This window comes from Semicossyphus pulcher, unplaced genomic scaffold (assembly GCF_022749685.1).
Source record: "Semicossyphus pulcher isolate SPU_LCO1_2020_fin unplaced genomic scaffold, fSemPul1.0.p SCAF_9, whole genome shotgun sequence".
Lineage (NCBI taxonomy): Eukaryota > Metazoa > Chordata > Actinopteri > Labriformes > Labridae > Semicossyphus > Semicossyphus pulcher.
The window spans coordinates 2842332-2861022 of record NW_027211770.1 but is presented as its reverse complement, the minus strand read 5'-3'; the positions used below and the strand labels follow the sequence as shown (position 1 = coordinate 2861022).

The following is an 18691-nucleotide window of genomic DNA, read 5'->3' as shown; positions in this document are numbered from 1 at the left end:
AAGATCTCAATCATGTAGCTCATGTCCCACTGTCCTCTTCCAAAGCAAAGATGGGAGATGGCGTGTCAGGGCTGTAAGCCGTGAGCATGAAGCTAAAACAACTTTCCCAGCTAGAGCAGCAAAGTGGAGGTCAATGGGCAGAGCCTCTGTGGAATCTGCAGCTCATGTAGCGGGAGGCCCCCAAGGTGCGCCGGCTGCTCCCCAACACAACAGCTCATCACGAATCCCCTGCTTATTCTTTGTGGTCTCGCTTCATTAAAATCAATTGTTTCAGCCTCCTTTTGTTCAGCCGTTTGTTTGGCTTTCACATTTTTTATATCTTGGCCCAACCTGATCTCAGGGGTTTAATATGGCAGCTTTGTCGGGAGTCCAGAGCTTCATATGATGCATCATTGTGAACGCTCTCCCCTAGCTTCTTGTTTTGTTCTGTTAGAGTCAGGTGCAACAGAAGGAGGAGCCTAAAAGTCAGCATGGTTTGATCCAACAAACTTCTCTTGTTCTCCTAAGAACTTCACTCATGTTGAAGTTAAACAATGTAGCTTAATTACCTGCTTTAAGTACGTTTCTTACCTAACTAGAATACTTTTGTTACTTAACAGATAAGTTATATTACGTATGTTTGTTAGCTAACATACATTAGTGCTTATTTAAACCCAGGCCATGATCTGTTTACTAAATAAGTTGTTTTGTTGCCCAAGCGTAATCAAACTGCAGCTGCAGCAACTCTAAGCATGTGTAAGTTATTGTTGCACATTGCAATGTCATAAAACGTGAAATGTTTGTGAGCTTTATTTTGAAAGTCTAACCGAATGTTCTTTGATTTTTTATGGTCTAACCTGAGCACTTTATTTTGAAAGTGAAACTGGATGTTGCATATTTGACATAACATCTCGACTAACCCCGATCTCTGACACTATATGGGGCATGGATTGCCATATGTTGAGTCGGCTGCTGAGTTGTGAGAAAAGATGCTCACACATCCTCGCACATCAGACATTTTAAGTTATTGGCCTGCCAAACTAGAAAGTTTACACATCAACGTTAGCACAGCACATGAATTAAAATTAAAAACAAAGAACAAAATGAGACTGGTGCGTGTATAAATCCAGAATGTTCTTATCTGAGGAAATGAGGCATTTAAGTCAGGATAACAATTGTTGATTATCCTGCAATTAAATCATCATTGTCTGATTAACGTTCGTTATCTTGAGACAATAAAATAAATTTGATCTCAGGATAAGAGGCCAAAAAATGTGTCATAGGTGTCTGATGTAACTTGATGCAATAATAATGCAGTTGTTCACCAGTTTCAGATAAAGCATAAACACGCTCAGGGTTATGTTCGAGTGAAAGTTCAAAACAAGGCTCCTTTGTAATCTTTGCAGAGACGTTATTTACTATGTGTAACTGTTTATATTCTGCTGAGCTCATTGCCTGCATCATCACCTCCTCTCACCTTTGTGGTCATCTCTCTTTGATTGGCTGTATGTATTTCTTCTGCACTCGTACAATGATCAGGCTCAGTACTACAGCAGGAAACAGATGTTAAAGTTTTTAATATTTTCTTTTGTAAATGACTTGTAGGTTTATTTGGAATTGATCCATTAGATTTCTGCAGTCAGCAGCTGTGACGGAGCTGTAATTTCGGCAACGTAATCCTTGAAATATACAGGCTCAGATTGTTACTCAAAGCATCTGAAGACTTTGCACAAGGGATCGCTACAGAGAAAGACCTTTTTGTTGATGTGGATCATCCTTTTTATCTCACAAATCACAAGAGTTGTTTGTCTGCCACTTTATTGTACACTTTCTGAGCTAACCACAAAACACATAAAGGTAAAAAACAAATGACAGAAGAATCTTTCTAAATCGAAGCAGCGGTAGATCAGCAACTCCTTTGTTCTGCAAGGTAAAATCAGGTTTTTGTCAATTGAGTTTGGTTGCATTGATGGGAGCGATGTAAAAATAACTTTAAGTGGACGTTCTTTGATCTGGTGCATTGCCCTGCAGGGAGTACATTGCCTGTCTTGCTGAGGCAGCCTACAAGTCATTTACACACCAAAACATGTAAAAATAGGGCCCAGGTTAAAAGTACCTGAATATCCCTTTAAGAGCCAGGTCTGTCTGTATCCCATAATGTTGCTTTAAAAGTTGAATACGGACTGGATTACCTGTTAAACCAAAGCAAACACTGTCCTTTCCTTTTTAAATAAATCTAAGTAGCTTCGGATTTAACGGGTTTCTACTGAACAAACAGTTCTGAGTTTTGTTCTGATTAATGTAGGCCGTAAAAACAAGCCAGTAAGCTGCGGAAAATTCTGTGTGTGTCACTGCGTGTGGAGCAGACTGCAAAGTCATCTGAGATGTTCAACTGGAGCATTGGAGACAGTGGAGTGTTTGTTGTAAATGTGGCAGCTCAACACAGACTTGGCCTCAACGCTGCATTCCTCCTAAATTCACTGGAAACTTAAAGCACACTCGAGTTCCACTGAGAAGTTTGAAGACATGAAAAAAATGTCTTTCTGCATATTAATATCAACCCAAATTCACTTACATACCCTCACTTATAACCAGAAAATGCTGAAGCATCCCCCACTCTCAAACACACATGTATACATACTCATAAAGCAGCTTATTAAACCATCAGCACCTTCCCAGCTCGGGGTGTTCACCGGGTGCCATTTAAGGGCAGTCTGACTCAGTTCATTAAACAGGATCAGACGTAGCGGGACCTCCCTGCAGCGGGAGGGGTCAGATGTTGTGACCCATGGACTTCGGGGCCATGGGCTGTTGGGGAAAGGGGGTGTGGGTCTGTCAGTCCGATTCATCCGAGCCTGTTTGAAAAACGAGCCATGCTGCAAAGAACTGAACCTCTCACATGTTTTTTACATATTTCAGAGAGCCGACAATATCCAGGTTACTGAAGAGCATGTACACAGTGTATGTCTGCAGCCTCCCTGTGGCCCATCTGGGGCTTATTAGTGTTTCCACAGGCGATGTTCCCTGATAGTGAGAGCTCTTTGATCAATCAGAAGTGAGGGATGTGTTTGGGAGACGAGCGCTTGGTTGCAAACTTGGGAATGGAGAGCTGATTTATAATAGAACATGTTCGGAGGAGGGGAGATGGAGAAGGATACAAGTAAGAGCTTTATAAGTGAGCGTAGGTTTGGGATTGGACCAAATTATGCAGCAGATGTCATTAAGAGTTATAGAAGTATTCAGGGTAGAAAACATCAGTGTTTGGCTCAGAACAACGTCTCAGTCCAACGTTTCAGTCCAATCAGTTTCAGCTCATGTGACGTGTCATGACCTGTCAAGTCAGCAGGTCAACACCTAGAGCGTTACGTTCTCTCACATCTTACTGCCACACGAAGGATACACGTAGTGATTTGCATCTTCGACTGCTCTTTGTGGTAGAGCTCAGTGGTAAATCGATGATGTCATCAGAGGTAGCTTAGAAAAACTTCTGTTAAACTAAATTGCTGGATGGCAGCAGCATGGCAATGAATTGATTTTATAAATGAATTGATATTCATGGTTCCAGAAATGTTTAAAAATGAAAAATCTATTTTCACTGCAGCTTGCTCTCTTGAAGCCACCAGACTGCATAGATTTAAACAGTCATTTTACCTTACAGAACACAGGAGCTGCTGCCTTAATGTGTTTGCTTTTGCTATTATGTGACAATGGTGTTATAAATGGTTAGTTTGGATGCAACACAGTATTTGTGTAACTCAGAATAATACAAAAAATTAACAAATCAAAGCAGGGGTGGAGACGATTTTAGAGACAAACTTAAAGCTATAATTCTAAACAAAGTAATGATTTTATTGAAAACCCCTTCTTCAATAAGACAACTTTTAAGCGGCATCGTGACACAAATGTGACGGAGTATAAATATGAAATAAAGGTTTTCAGTGTTTGTATGAAAAACTGTTGTTATCCCATTTGTGTTACAAAATGCAAATCAGTGCACCTTGCTGCTTCTTTTTCTCTTTCTCCTTCTCTCTGCATTCCCCCCTTCCCCATCGCTCCCTCCTGCTATTGTTGAGCGTCATTCTGTCCAAACACAGAGCATTTTAAGGATTTCATTTTTGGGGGAGGGTGAGACTGTCGCTATTAAAGGACAGCCAGCAGCTGGCCACGCCTGCTAAATCCTCCCCACAAAACCCACCCACCAGCTCCATCTGCTTCCAAAGTGGAACCCCCTGACACACACACAGACACACGCACACACACACACACACACACACACACACACACACACACACACCTACTTGGTGCTCTTTGATCCTAAGCCGGAAGCCTACATCTGTTCTTAGAGCATCAGACCCTTTTAAAACAATGAATTGCTTGTTGGCTTACAGACTGTGACAGTGAAGTGACGAGTGATGATACTCATTCAATCACACAGTTACTGTACCTCCACACACACACACACACACACACACACACACACACACACAGAGGTACAGTGCTTCACTGACCTTGACCATGACAGATGAGCCTTCGCTTCCAACACAAGTCCTCAGTTTGTCTTCGATCGTCCTGCATGTCAGCTGAAGGCTGTCAGCTGTACGTCCCAAACACACTCACTCCCCCTGGTTATGGACAAACCATACATTCTCTATATATGTTTACTTCTAAACATCTTATCTATTTTCTTCTATTTCTTAACTTACCTTTATTTTGGACGTGGATGTGCAACTTTCAGACATATGGGAGACTTGTTTAGATCTGGAACTGTTTTTAAAGGCTATCAGCAGTATGTCATCTGTCTCAATCTCCTTTTAGCTTTGATGAATCTGTTTCGGCAGAAAAAATTACATCTCTTTCATTCTTATTATAAGGCTGATGACCTCACATAACTCCACCTGCCTTCAACCCTGCAGAGGTTTAATGAGCCAGAATAACTGGAAACATCTGTGTTGCTGTGCAGGGCTGTAAAAAGAACAAGACTAGGTCAAAACCTAGTATGTGGCTGACCGTATCAGGTCACTGTGCACTTTTGTGGGCAATGTGTTACAAGGACTGTCCTTGCGAGGCCGATGACAACGTGTTTGAAAGCAGGTGCGCGCTGTGGACGTAGGGGAGGACAGCAGGCGAGCAGCGGAGGAGCAGCCCCGCCTACTCCCCGAAGAAAGTATCCAGAGCTGTATAAACAAAGAGTCGCGTCAGTGGAGGACCAATATGCTCCATGATCCGCCAATGCGATGTCGAAACTCTCTCGCTACGGCTGTGAAAGTACCGTCCCTCAGTCATATACAGACCTTTGTAGGGCTGACCCTGGCTATCAGCCAAAAACACAACCCAAATGAAATAACACAACTGCAGAAACCAGCAGACTGAAGTTACTGATTCTCCAAATGGGGCAGAAAAAACATTTTATTTATCATATTTAATACTTTAATTACTTTTGCACAAGTATATTATCCACACTGTGTGCAATATCCATAATCTTCCTAAAGATCCCACAGAACTCCATATATTATATATGTGTTTTTGTTACTTAAGATGTCTATGATTATTAAATATCTTCAAATGATTCATATAACTAGAATCTATACAGCAAAGTTTTTTTCCATCCATTTAAACAAGATTATACAAAGAACAATCTCTTGCAGCCAGTTGCCTGCATCTGTGTTTTACTACACTTAAAGCCTCCTAAAGCTGCTTTCCCATTGGTCAAAAAACCCACTAACATCCGCTAACACCCTGCTTTTTTACTTGGTGGGAAAGGTTACAATCGGCTTTCAGACCCGGGTCACATGACTCTGCAGTAGACCCAGGTAATTATCGCCTCGCCTCCGATCGGCATTGATGGGAACACAGAACTCGGGTCGACACGCTAATCTCCGCCCCCTTTGCAGCGCAATGCTATGCTCCATTGGTAACTTCTGCGACTCCTTGTCATATCAGCTACAAATTCCGCCCGTCTCCGTCTGAGCAGCTCTCAAACATCGTTCCAAATTTGTCTCCAGTGCGTTTATGACATCAGATGGTGACACAGCAGACAAGACACCGAAAGAAGTATACTTCACTGGCAATGGGAAAAGAGACAATTTGCATTTATTAGAGGGTCTTCCCGGGTGCATCAACGTGCTAATGTTGGTGGGAAAGGGGTATTTGAATGTTACATGTAACAAATATATTTTAAATTCTTATTTATCATATTTTATACTTTAATCACTATCACACCAGAGTATTAACACACTGTGTGCATGAACCATAACCTTTCTAAACAACCCTCAGAACTCAGAATAGAAATGTTCTTCCAATGGCTATATATGTAATTTTACTAACTGAGATGTTGTTTATTATTAAAATTATTCATATAACTTGAATCTAAACAGCTAAATTTTTTACATCCATTTAAACAGGTTTATGCAAACAGCAATCTCCTGCGGCACGGTGCCTGCCTCTCTGTTCTACCACATTTAAAGCCCTGTAGCATCATGTGATGTAACCACCTACAACATGATGACACTAAAGATGGAAACCTTAGCTTATTGTTGCAAACTATTGTTATCATAGTTTATATCATGATTATGCACAATGATCTGTTTTCACAGAGATAACTGGCTCTGCACACCTCGGTTTCTTAATTGATAACTGACGTCCAGCTGGTTTATTTTGTATCAAACCAAAATCCTGTTTCAATTGGAAACGTATATATCTGTTATATATATATTCTTTAACTGTATACTTCAATATACTTGCAGGTAAAGCTAGCTGACGGCATTAATAAAGCCGCCCCGTGCACCAGACTGTGGTCAATTGTTTTATTATAGATTTGGTGTAAAATGAAAATGAAAAAGTAAATATATAACAAAAGTATCATACAGTACAAAGAGAGTATTCCTGAATAAATATGTGTTTTATTGGACTTCAATGAGGCTCATTAGAGGGCTTATGTTGTTTTTGACCCTGGTCCAGCGCAGGTTCATCCAGACACCTGCAGTAACAAAAAGAGAGTCATTATACTGATGCTATTTTTGACTCACCATTAGGACTCATTTGCATATCAGCCCAACACATGTAAATGCATGAACACAGAACCATAATGTGTATGATTGGTATGAGAAAGCAGCAGCAGCAGCAGATAAACGAGGCTCATCCAGCATTTGAGATTCCTGGTGTATAGGAGCTGCTTCCACTGGGAGCCGACTACCAAAGGCTGGGCGAACGACATACAGAGAGAGAGAGAGGGAGAGAAATTGAGAGAATATGAGGCAGAGAAGAGGAAAGTCGGGGTAGAAAGGGACCTAAGAGAGTGTATGAATTATTTATTAGTCCACAGCTCCCTCCTCTTCTCCATCCTTTACTCCTCCTCCTCTTTCTCTGCTCTCTCCTCCTCTTGTTCCCCTGTTCCCTCTTCCTCTTCATCCTCTCCTCCTACTTGTCTTGTACTCTCTCCACCTCCCCATCCTCTACTCCCTCTTGCTCAGCATCCTCCAGTCCTTCCCTTTCATCTTTTACTCCCTCCTTCTCCTCCTCTTCATCCTCTACTCCCTCTTGGTCATCTTCCACTTCCTCCTCCTCCTCTTCACCCCCTTCAGTCCTCCGTTCTGTCTTTGTTTTTATTTCCTCAGTGTTCTTCCCTTTCCCTCTTTATGATTGACCCTTACAATATTTTCCAAAGTTTTGAAATGGTTCTTTCTACACTTGATGGGGCAGTAAAAGCAAACTACGATCTGTTGTGCTTTGAGTTTGACATTGAACTTAGAAATGTGACTAAAAGCAGGAGCAAGTCAGGGAAATAAAAAGCTTCATGGATCATTTCAAGCATCCAATCAAATAAAAGCATATTCTGTCACTTACCTTTAGTGACATCAAGCCGTGTAGATAGTTTATTATGATTGATAAAGTCTTTTTTTCGACTTTAGTTGACCCAACCCTCTTAAAGAATATTTGAACCTTTGGGGGAATATGTTTGCTTTCTCTCTGAGATTGAGGTTCTTTGAAGTACTGAGCTGCACACAGACTCTGGTTACCAAAAATGAAGACTAGCAGCAGGGGTAAAGGGACCATCTCATTTGTGTCCATTAGTGCACTCATAAAATCTTATATAGTGGAAATATCTTAGGGATAATGACCACCGAGGTATCAGTTAAATCCTGATTTCAGGCACCACTAAGGGCAAAAAATAAGACTACATGTGTTTTCATGCGTTTTGCAATCAAAATCCTTCCCTCAGGTAACCCTCAGGGGTAAGACTTACATCTGAAAAACCACAAGGAAATGTTGTTCACTACTCCAGGAAATAGACTGCATCTTATGTTACTTTGCAACAGCAGATATTTCTAGTCACCTCAGCTCATCAAACACTTTATTACCATACTGTTAGAATGCTAATGGTACACTTGCAAGATTTATAGTCCATAACAATGTGCACTGTTTACTTTGTTTGTTTTTTTTCCTAGATTATTTTTTTGTTTTTTACCCTTATTTGATAGGACAGCTAAAGAGAGACAGGAAATGGGGCGGAGTGAAGAGAGTGGGGGATAACATGCACCAAATGATCAGCAGACCGGGAGTCGAACCTGCGATCAGTGCTTTGAGGGCTGTGGCCTCTGTACATTGGGCCCCTGCTCTACTAAGCTAAACCAGCGCCCCAAAGTAATTAATATTTGCCAGGATATTTAACATATTGTCCCCAAATCAACCTTAGGATTTTCACCAGCAGATGTTTGGGGATAAACTGTCAACCACAGCCTGACGTAGCATGTTGAACAGCTAACAAAATCTATAGTTTTTAGAGTTTGACAAATGCCTTTAACAATCATTATCATTTACACAAGGTTCTTAACGGCAACATTGTTCACTGCTTCAGTAAATGGAACAGATCTCGCTAGATTAGCAAGATTCAAAGTTAACATGACAAACAACTGACAAACAGTTAATAGAATTTGATTGGATTGTAACACCAAGACAAGCCAGCTAACCAGCCTTTCCTTTGTCCTGAAATCTATAACAGGATTATCACCACTTAAAAATTTGACATGTTTTTCATTAGAGTTGTAAACGAATACACACGAAGAAATGGATCCAAATCATGTAAAAAATATTCCTTAACTCTATAGATATTCTAAGATTTTTTTATGAGAAGAGTGCAAAGTGTTCTGCGATAGAAATAAAGTGGCTACATTGGTATTTTTGCATATTATTATGACAGTGTTAATCGTCTGCACTGTGTTACTAACTGATTGTGCGTCTTGTCTCTTTGTCTTCCAGATGGCTGTTGTGAAAAAAAAAAAGATGAAGACAATGATGCTGAGATGGAGGATCCAGACGAATGAAAGAGCCCCAGTTCTCTTTATTTATTACCTTCACAATAGGTGTGAGCATGGATGTATGTGTTTGTGTGTGTGTGTGTGTGTGTGTGTGTGTGTGTGTGTGTGTGTGTGTGTGTGCGTGCGTGCGTGCGTGCGTGCGTGCGTGCGTGCGTGTGCGCGCGCGCGTATGTGTGTGTGGCGTGTGCATGACGAAGAGTGCGAGCATTGAGTATAGATATGAATGCATGTGTGCATTATGAACGGCACCTAAGATTTCAGGCTATCATTTGCAAATTTTGTTTACTTTTTATAAGGTTCCAATAACTCATTTATCATGGTCTCAGTATAAACAAAAGGACTTTACTATTGGTACATATTGTGTTTTGTGTTTGTAACTAGCCTCCTATTTAAGAATGTATATTTGTATGTATGATATACTCATCTAGAAACTATATAATGGACACTTTTAATATTGCTTCATCTTCTCACCACTATACTGCTCTTACCATGACACATAACTGAACATACAGGAGACATGCATTCACACAAAAATACATGAAAAAAATACACAAAAAACAATGTACTCAGTTCATAGAAAAAAGTGACTCCTTAACAGTTGGTTTACCATTTTTTCTGATGATTTGTGTAACCACAGAGAACCAAAACAATAATAATAATGGAGGGCTTTCAGGAGGTCTAACACATCCTCTGGAGGCCATATTGGAGGTCCTCGGTTCTTTGGTATCGTAGAACAGCTGATTTAAGTTGAAGGTCAAACTTATTTAATGACTGGTACATGTGGCTGATTTTGTGTTAACATGATGTCAGCTCACTAACCGTGGTACTTGTCAGGTTACTTTACATTTTCAACATATCAACATATCCAATTGAAACATTTAAGCGCACATGTAGTAGGTAGTAGTAAACAAAGTTTAGCAGTTGTATATAAACATATTCATCTTTGTCAGAGAATTCTCATCCTCTCATCATTTGCCGCCTGTGTGGGTTAAAGTCGCACATTCAGATATTTTTCTGAGTTTTCAAGGTTCGTTTTGGTAGTTTTGATCATCATCCCATCACAATATTTAACTTAAATATATCATTCAGCATTTATTGAAGTTGAACCAGGAAGTAGCTTACAATGGACAGTAAGGTCAATAACATATTAAGCTCAACTGATGTGCAGAGTTAAGTCTAAAACCTGCTTCTCTGGAGTGTATCCAGGTAAATGTGCATAAAAGTCGAGCTGCTGCAACCTACATTTACTTACTTTATAACACAGAGACCACCTACATACTTATTCACTTTATAACCACCAAAATATCAACAAGTTTGGCATTTTGGTCGTCATTCAAGTACACCCAGCCCTTACCTGCAGTGGTAGCAACCGACACAGGTAGCCATGACCTAAAGCAGTGGTTCTCAACTGGTCTAGCCACAGGATCCACCAGCACCTCCCGGAAAATTGCGACCCAAATTGGTGCAGTTTGAACCTGAGACAGAACGAAACATCACCATATGTCAGCATCACAAAACAAAACTGCATAATAGTCATCCAAAATGACCTGCATGTGGCACTGCATAAGAGGAAAGTATTCCCTCTACAATTCATTCAGTTAAAAGAATTTTTAAAAATTGCAACATAGATGCAATTGCTGCAGGGCACATCAAGTTGTAAATGTAGCTGGGATTACCCAATCAGTGGATACATGGAGTGTGAATAAACTACACTAGTACTGCAAGCTCATCATAGGAAACCCATGCTCTTCAAAATATTAGAGCAACATAGACTTTCTTTCATCGAGCCATATCTAAAACCCACTGAAAACTCCGCGACCCACTTTTTGGTCCCCACCCACCAGTTGAGAACCACAGCCCTAAAGCATACACTGACGTATTGTCCAATTTACTAAAAGGTGTGTTTTGACCAAAAGCAAAATACATTTTTTTTGAGTGAGAGTAAATGGGTGCAAATTTGGGCTGGGCGACACGATTTGTGCGCAAAGAATGATGGCCAAAGAGTAAGACTGTGGTTGCAGAAAGTGACTTTTCCAATGGACCTCCATGATGGAACCAAACCTGCCTGATAACAGATTTGTGCTGTAACTGTCATAATCCTGTCCGACATAGATGATCTCTGCTGAAGGTGTTGACGGTGCACACATAAGACAACCGGGACAGCACCAACCAGAGTGTGGAAGAGTTTAGACGCAATACTGTAACAACAGCTGTAAATGTGTGTGTGTGTGTGTGTGTGTGTGTGTGTGTGTGTGTGTGTGTGTGTGTGAGTGTATTATATATTGGCAATAGCTAAGCATTGGTGCTTCCATCCATGCATATGAGCTAATGTACAAACTGTAAAAGGCAATAGGCTGTGGACCTATTGTTTGATCCGGCCCACGACAATCCTCCCTTTCACTTTATCGAACAAATATCTGCAATATTCTTTAAGACAGATTATCTCTGAGTCAAATTTAAAGATTGATCGAGAGCTTTTCTTGCGTGACAAATTAAGTGTCGAGATGAGTGCATTGCAGTGTGTGGTAGTGTGCATGCAGTATGTGTACTGTCGGTGGTGATAAACTGTGATCAGTCCCTTCACCATCAACATGTGTGCCCTTCAACATCCTACAAGTTCTGAATGTTTGGAACTTTTTATGACGATATGATCAAACTCAGCTATATGAGGAAGTTTCATCTGCAAAGATGTTTATACAGTTTTTTGGTCTTTCTTTTGGTGTTTTGTGTGAAAATATCTGAATATTACAGCTTAGAAGTCTGGTGATAAATGTGAAGTACTATCAATACAAATTCTTCCTGTTCAAACTAAGTTTGAAATCGACTGGAACGATTATATTGGCCCTGTACTGTTGATTAGCCGAAGAAGTGACGCCATGGACAATTGGAAACTGTAACATACACACACATTCTCTCTCACACACACACACGCACACACACTCACATTTATGATACAGATGTCTTGCCTGCTAGGATAAACTTCCCGCACACATAAAATCCTGTCAGCTACAGTACAGTATAAACCTGCAGCCCCTCCATGCCCCCCTCCAGCTGCTTTATGCTTTGGAGTCTGTCACAAAGATTTGGATTTTTTTATGACTCACTTGATACAACCTTCACATAATGTAAAAAAAATAATTCTCTCAAGTGATGCCATGAATTTACCTTAAGTGACTACACTGTAAGAATGCCTCTGAAGTTTAACACAGCTAATATGAGGGTTCATAGATTTATTCTCTTTGTCTGTGCAGTCGCAAGTAAAATATTCACAGATATTTTCCTCAAGAGTTTATGGACCAGAGCTTCAATGACGAGCAATATTGAGCCAGTTCTTACTCCCAACTTGTGAAATGAAGATATGGTGAGCTACGTACCACGCCAACTAGTAAGCAGCCCGAAAGAAAAACTTCTCACAGGAGCTTCAACTTGTTGAAACTAAAAAAAAAAAGCTAGCTTTATTTTGAAAGACTAACCGAACATTACTAATTCAATGTTACTAACTTAACAGCTTCATTTATGTAACCCAATGTTGCATATTTATTATTGCTAATTTGACCTGCATGAGTGAAACAGCCACAAGAGGAGACTTAGACTGCATATTTAGGAGCGTAGGACCACTGGGCAAGCCGTTTTATTTCACGAGTTGGGAAAAAGAAATGAAATTGACTTATACCTGTCAGGTGGATGGTATAAGAAGCCCACTTTGTTTTATTGCTGAAGATTAAATATCGCAAAAACAAGTTGATCAAGGCTCATCTTAATAAGATTGAAACGTTTGCTCAGGACACAGTAAGTTAGCCAAAGTATCCCTACACCTCGGCTTAGAAATAAAATTGTCTGATAGGAAAGACTCACTTTCTACAACACTACCCCCAAAGGTTACAGGTAGCACACACACACACACACACACACACACACAGATCTTCACGACAAAGTTGACTTATCTAATTTACTCTTGCCATTACGGCTAGATGGCCTTCATCACAGCAGTCTAGTGTAGCACCAAGCGTCCACCAGGCCTAAGTGTTAGCATGCTTGTTTGACATGGCTACAATAAATTGGTGACAGTGAGATAGTCAACTCTCTTTTGAAAATCTGTGTGTGCTCCCCTTTACCTGCACAGAACAAGGAGAGTAGGATTGGTCACTTACCTTTTACAGTGTAGTCACTACCTGTGAGGAGATGAGATGATTACTGCCACTAAGCACTCTTTAACACACATGAAAATAGACTTGGAAAAACATCTGAATCTATCCTTTAAAGGGGGAAAAGTTGTGAAGAGGAGTCTTACAGCGCTTTGACATTTTCACAGAACTGTGTACAGCTCTAGCTTCTTTAACCAAGGACAGTGGTGGCTCTGAGCCAAGATAAATAATTATGGGCTCGACTCTCCCCAATAGCGTTTTGAAAAAGCACTTTAAAGAAGAATCAGTTTGCCCTACATTCCAGCCTGAGTGGTCACTTTTATGCACTTGCTTCGCCCTTAATGACAAATATATAAATATTTCTATATAACCTTGCTTTGCCCAACAAACCAAAAAGCAATCCAGCCCTCCCGACAAATGTAAATATGGTCCCTGGTTTTGAATCTTTACCACAGATTGAGGAGTGCTCGTAAAAAAAGAAGCTGTACTTGAAGTTATCTCGCGGCTTTTCAGTGTCATCCCCAGGCTGTGATTGTGCGGCAGAGAAAAGGGGAGGAGAGGGGGTGGGTAATGCCAGTAAAGCGGCGTGACAGAAGAGGGTTAATACCATCGAGCTGTGCTAAGATTGCCCAGCCTCATGTGGCTTTAAGGGATTGCAGGCAGTATTAGCAGCTGAATAATTATTTTTGGGATGTTTCTTCTTGTGCACACTTTTGGTGTGGCACACATCGCTTGGTTTCCCCCCCAACACTTTGACTCTTGTGGAGCTTTGGCAGCCTGCAGTCGTGTATAAAAGCATATATTTTTGAGTTCTGTGTGGGCAGAGCTCCTGAAGGCACTCTGTTCAAACTTGAATGTTCTTCATATATTTCAAATAAAGTCCAGAGAAAGGAAGACGAGGTGGAATTGCACATTTAGCACTGTGACAGGACAAATAATAAACAATATCAATAGGAAAGAAGGTGGTGCTGTGGTGACACACCTTCTATGGAGGGAAATAGTGATGCTTCCACTATGTTTGTATACAGGGTTGCAAATGTCCCCTTAATTCTATCAAAGAGAAATCATATATGAGATACATATATGATGATATGAAATATATGGCATCTATTTTTGTCATTCTTTATGATGTGCTGTTGGTAGAAAGAAGGTATAGGTTGGATCCACGGTGCATCCTCGCTGTGCTGAACAATGAATCTGTGTTTTTTCAACAAAGCTTCTCTAGCGTTTAAGTTCTCTTTTTGTATGCTGCACTGAAAATACGTCATTTTCACAAGTGGTTTGGAAAACAGAAGTGTCGTCAGCCACTTCATCAAGTGAAACAATATAGTATACTGTAGAATAGCTGTTGCATTATTTGTTACAACCTGTATGTAATGTTATTATGGAAGATGTAATGTCCTTCTGTAAATGTTGTTTAATGTTGTTTTACCTGAAATAAAATTTATTAATGCTTCAGATTGTGTGTGGAGCTCCGACTGTGACTCTGTCGAGTGCCACTGAATGTGTAACATGTTGTGCTGTTCTTATATCCCCCTCTTCATTTCTCATGCATCATTTTAAAGTAATAATCTGGAAAATATTAATGTAAATAAATGTCTGTTAAGTCTCTATCTATCGCCAATGAGGTAACACAATGGTGATTGAGCCTATGACGCGTTTTCCATCAGCCAGCAGTTGTTGGTCTGTCAGAGAGGGTAGGCGGAGCTGAGCGGCTGCTTTTCCGGTCTCTGCAAAAAAGAAACAAACTCGACACTCAGATGAAGGCAAACAGTCTAAAAAGGAAAGCGACCGTCAGCCAGGAAAATGAAGAGTTACAACTGTAACAAAGGGAGCCAACAGGACGTCACACATGCAGCACTGTCTGGATATCTGAGAAGAGCGAAATTACAGTTTATCGCTTTAGGTGCCGCCGAAGAGAACGAAACTGAGATCACCACTTTAATGGAGATAAGGGAAGAACTGGGTCCGTCTTTGATCACCAGCTGCCCAGAGACAGACAGTCTGTGTTGTTAAACTTTCGAGTACTTTTACAACATTTTTGTTCCTTACACACAACTGAACATGGAGTTATTTGTAACGTCAATATTAGTGTTTTTGTGCATATCTGCCATTTTACTACAAACTTTATTACAAAGCTTTATCAAAAAGAAATGTTTAAACCTTGCAGGTAGAAAAATGTTGCAGTTGTTTGAGCTGTAAAACTGAGTTTAGACCAGTGAACATAATGCTGGTCTCCAATACTCGCCAAATTGTGAAGGTGGGATCATTCATGTTTAATTGAAGTGGTTACACCAGACACATGAATATTCTGCCTTCCAGATACACCAAAAAACCAAACACAATCGGGTCTGTGTTCAAAACATCACCAGGAGGAGCACACAGCTCGGTTAATTTCCCAGCATCTCCACGAAATGTTTCTGGCACTTCCAGCTGACTTCCAGCTCCAGTGCCTAGTTTGGATTACTTGCTAGTTAGCTCAGGCTCTGCTGGGTACCAGGATTTCTCAGATGGACAACAACTACCAGTGTTCTGTTTTATAGCTGTGAAGCGCAAGTCCTGTTTGAACATCAGAGGCAGTTTCACAGTTTATAGCAACACATCAGCTAAACTCTGGCTTACTGCAGAGGTATGAAGCAAACTTCAGATTTTGCTGTGTTTCAGTTGAGTCTGCTGAATTAACTACATCATGATGCAAATCAGTAAAAATTCTGAAAAAATCGCAAGAGAAACTTTGTCCTGCTTGTCTGTCTGCATGACGAGAAAAACAAACATACTCTTAAAATTCTTGTTTTTTTATGTTGTTCTGAAGCAACATCGGGATAATCCCAATGCTCCCAATTTGCTTTGCTTTTGGTCTCTTGCACTCAGCACAGGTAATACAGAGTTAAATTATCACTTACTGCAAAAATATGTAATAATATTTTACCAGCAACAATAAAAGTAAACACTTCATTGAGATACAGTATAACTCAAACAATTTGGAAATCTCCTCCAAAGGGCAACCAGAAGAAAGGTGGCAGGCCTCAGCTGAGGCCCAGCAAGCTTGGCTGATTCAAGCAGGAGCTCCTCTCTTTCCCCCGCAGGGTCACTCACATTTAACCAGGCCTGGCGGCTGTGGTCTACTTCTGGTACTCAATTTTGTTTAGGACAACTGACAAAAAAAAAAGAGTTATAATTCAGTTCCAGCAGCCAAACCGAGGCTGCCTCAGAGGTGACATTAGGAGACTTTACTCTGTCTTTAAAGTGTACAGTGTGCATCATTTTAGTACGAACAGTGCAAAAACATCAGCATAATGCTTTAAGAAATATCAAATATAAATGTATGATACATGGTGCTATTGTCCATAAACTCGACACATGATCTGAGGTCACAACCTGAATCTACAAACCCTTTCAGATACATAGTGATACTAATGTCGACTAGAACCTTCAGGTACTACAAGTTTGGTAGTTATCCCTCTCTCCTCTTTACAGCCAGGGAAGTGCTTAGTGGCCAAGGAAGAAAATGTAACATTCCTCCATCAGTGTGCATTTTACACTCCTTGCTTCAGACAAAGTCACTACAGTGCCAGTTGGAAAGCCTCGTTCTTGTATGTATTTTTCCACCTTCGTGTCTCTGTCCTTAGTAATAAAGAGATTTTTCATGCGAAGGCTGATTACAGGAAGTTATGTCTCGACTGGTACTTGGAAATGACTCAAAACAAACTCTCAAACTGCATTCTGTCCGTGCACGGAGCAACAATGTCATGCATACTTGATTCCAGGAGGGTGGGTCCAAAAATTCATATCAGTGATTCACCCTCTGAGGAGATGAACAATTCCAGATTTATGGGTCTTATATGGACCTCACCAAACGTTTCAGTACATCAAGAAAAGAGAGTGGGGTTGTATGAGATACTTATCAATAGTAAGTGTACTACACACAGTGGATGCTGGTCAGCATGGTCCCAGTGCTTAAAAACTGTCCGGAGTGCCGGCACGGAAGCTAGGCTTTATGCTGCTGCTGATAGGGTCAACTTCACACGTAATTTAACCACTTATAAGGACGTCCCACCAAAAAATCAATAGTGGTTTCAAATGTACACGATATTTTAATAATTCACCGCGTTTCACTTTTCAGTAAGAACGCCTTTTTATTTGGCACTATTTTGTGTGGACAGCAACACATACGTGTTACTACGCTGCAGCGTACGGTGTCCGATCAGCGTTTTGTAGAAGAGACAACTAACTAAAGAAAATACAATATTATTGAAACGACAAAGTGCCGTTCACAGTGGGGACCAGAGGACATTGTTTTCCTTCATGCTGTGAAGGAAAACGATGATGATTGATAAGTATCTCGTGCAACCCCACCGAACTATCCCTTTAATACAGTGTTCACATTTGACTTTTTGAAACCTCTGCAGTCAGCTGAAGAAGAACCTGGAAAAGGATTGACAGATTCACACCGAAGCATATGAGAATTTATGCTTTAACAGAATCTTTTGGCATTCCCGGGCAGTGGAAAAATATCAGGCTCTTTAGCTGAAAGATGTTATACTAAACCAAAAAATATAAGTTTATTCTAATTCCAAAACAATGAGCTGAAAGACAGTAAAGACAGTTGGCTGATAATTCTCAGTCTGTTTCGTCACTAAAGAGACCTCTTTTCCATACGCCAACTCATTTGACTCTTTGATATTCTAATTTGTTGATCGATTTAAGGATTTTAACATATTGCCATCTCTATCATCAGAAATGCTTATATATTATTATTACCTATATGCCAATATGTAGCCCAACAACGACAAAATGTTGTTTTGTATATTGTAAAAAAAAAATCCTGCTCTCAGGGTTGTGCACTAAAAGTTTAAATGCTTTCTCATATTTTGATTTTTCTCTCCTACAACACACAACACTTACCAGGCAGCTAGCACAGTGTATAGTGTTAAAGCTACAGGGGTGTAATGGTGAGGCGAAGTCGTTCCGCCACTGAGTCAGCAGAGGAGGTAACAGAGGAGAAACAGAGGAGGCATTGTGTCAGGTCAGTGTGAACAGCGATAAACGGGACAGCAGTTATTTTTGATTTGTTTTTAGATTATTTTAGATTTGTTTTACCAGGAAATAATCCCATTGAGAAACAAGATCTCTACAAGGGAGTCCTGGTCGAGACAGCAGCATAAAAAGTTCCACATGAAGATCAAAAGACTGACTAAAGCAAGCAGAAAATTAATCAAACAATAACTTAACAGCATTCAGCAATAAGACAGG

At 40.4% G+C, this 18691-nt stretch overlaps 1 protein-coding gene across 2 annotated transcripts in view; it reads left to right on the top strand.

Annotated features, from left to right (window-relative positions):
• Positions 1–14896, top strand: part of cdk14 (cyclin dependent kinase 14) — a 192602-nt gene extending 177706 nt beyond the window's left edge. For both annotated transcript variants that reach the window (XM_069655617.1, XM_069655618.1), the window contains one exon: positions 9235–14896. The gene's annotated coding sequence lies outside the window, so the exon portion shown is untranslated. The remainder of the gene's footprint in view (positions 1–9234) is intronic.
• Positions 14897–18691: the final 3795 nt, after the last annotated feature.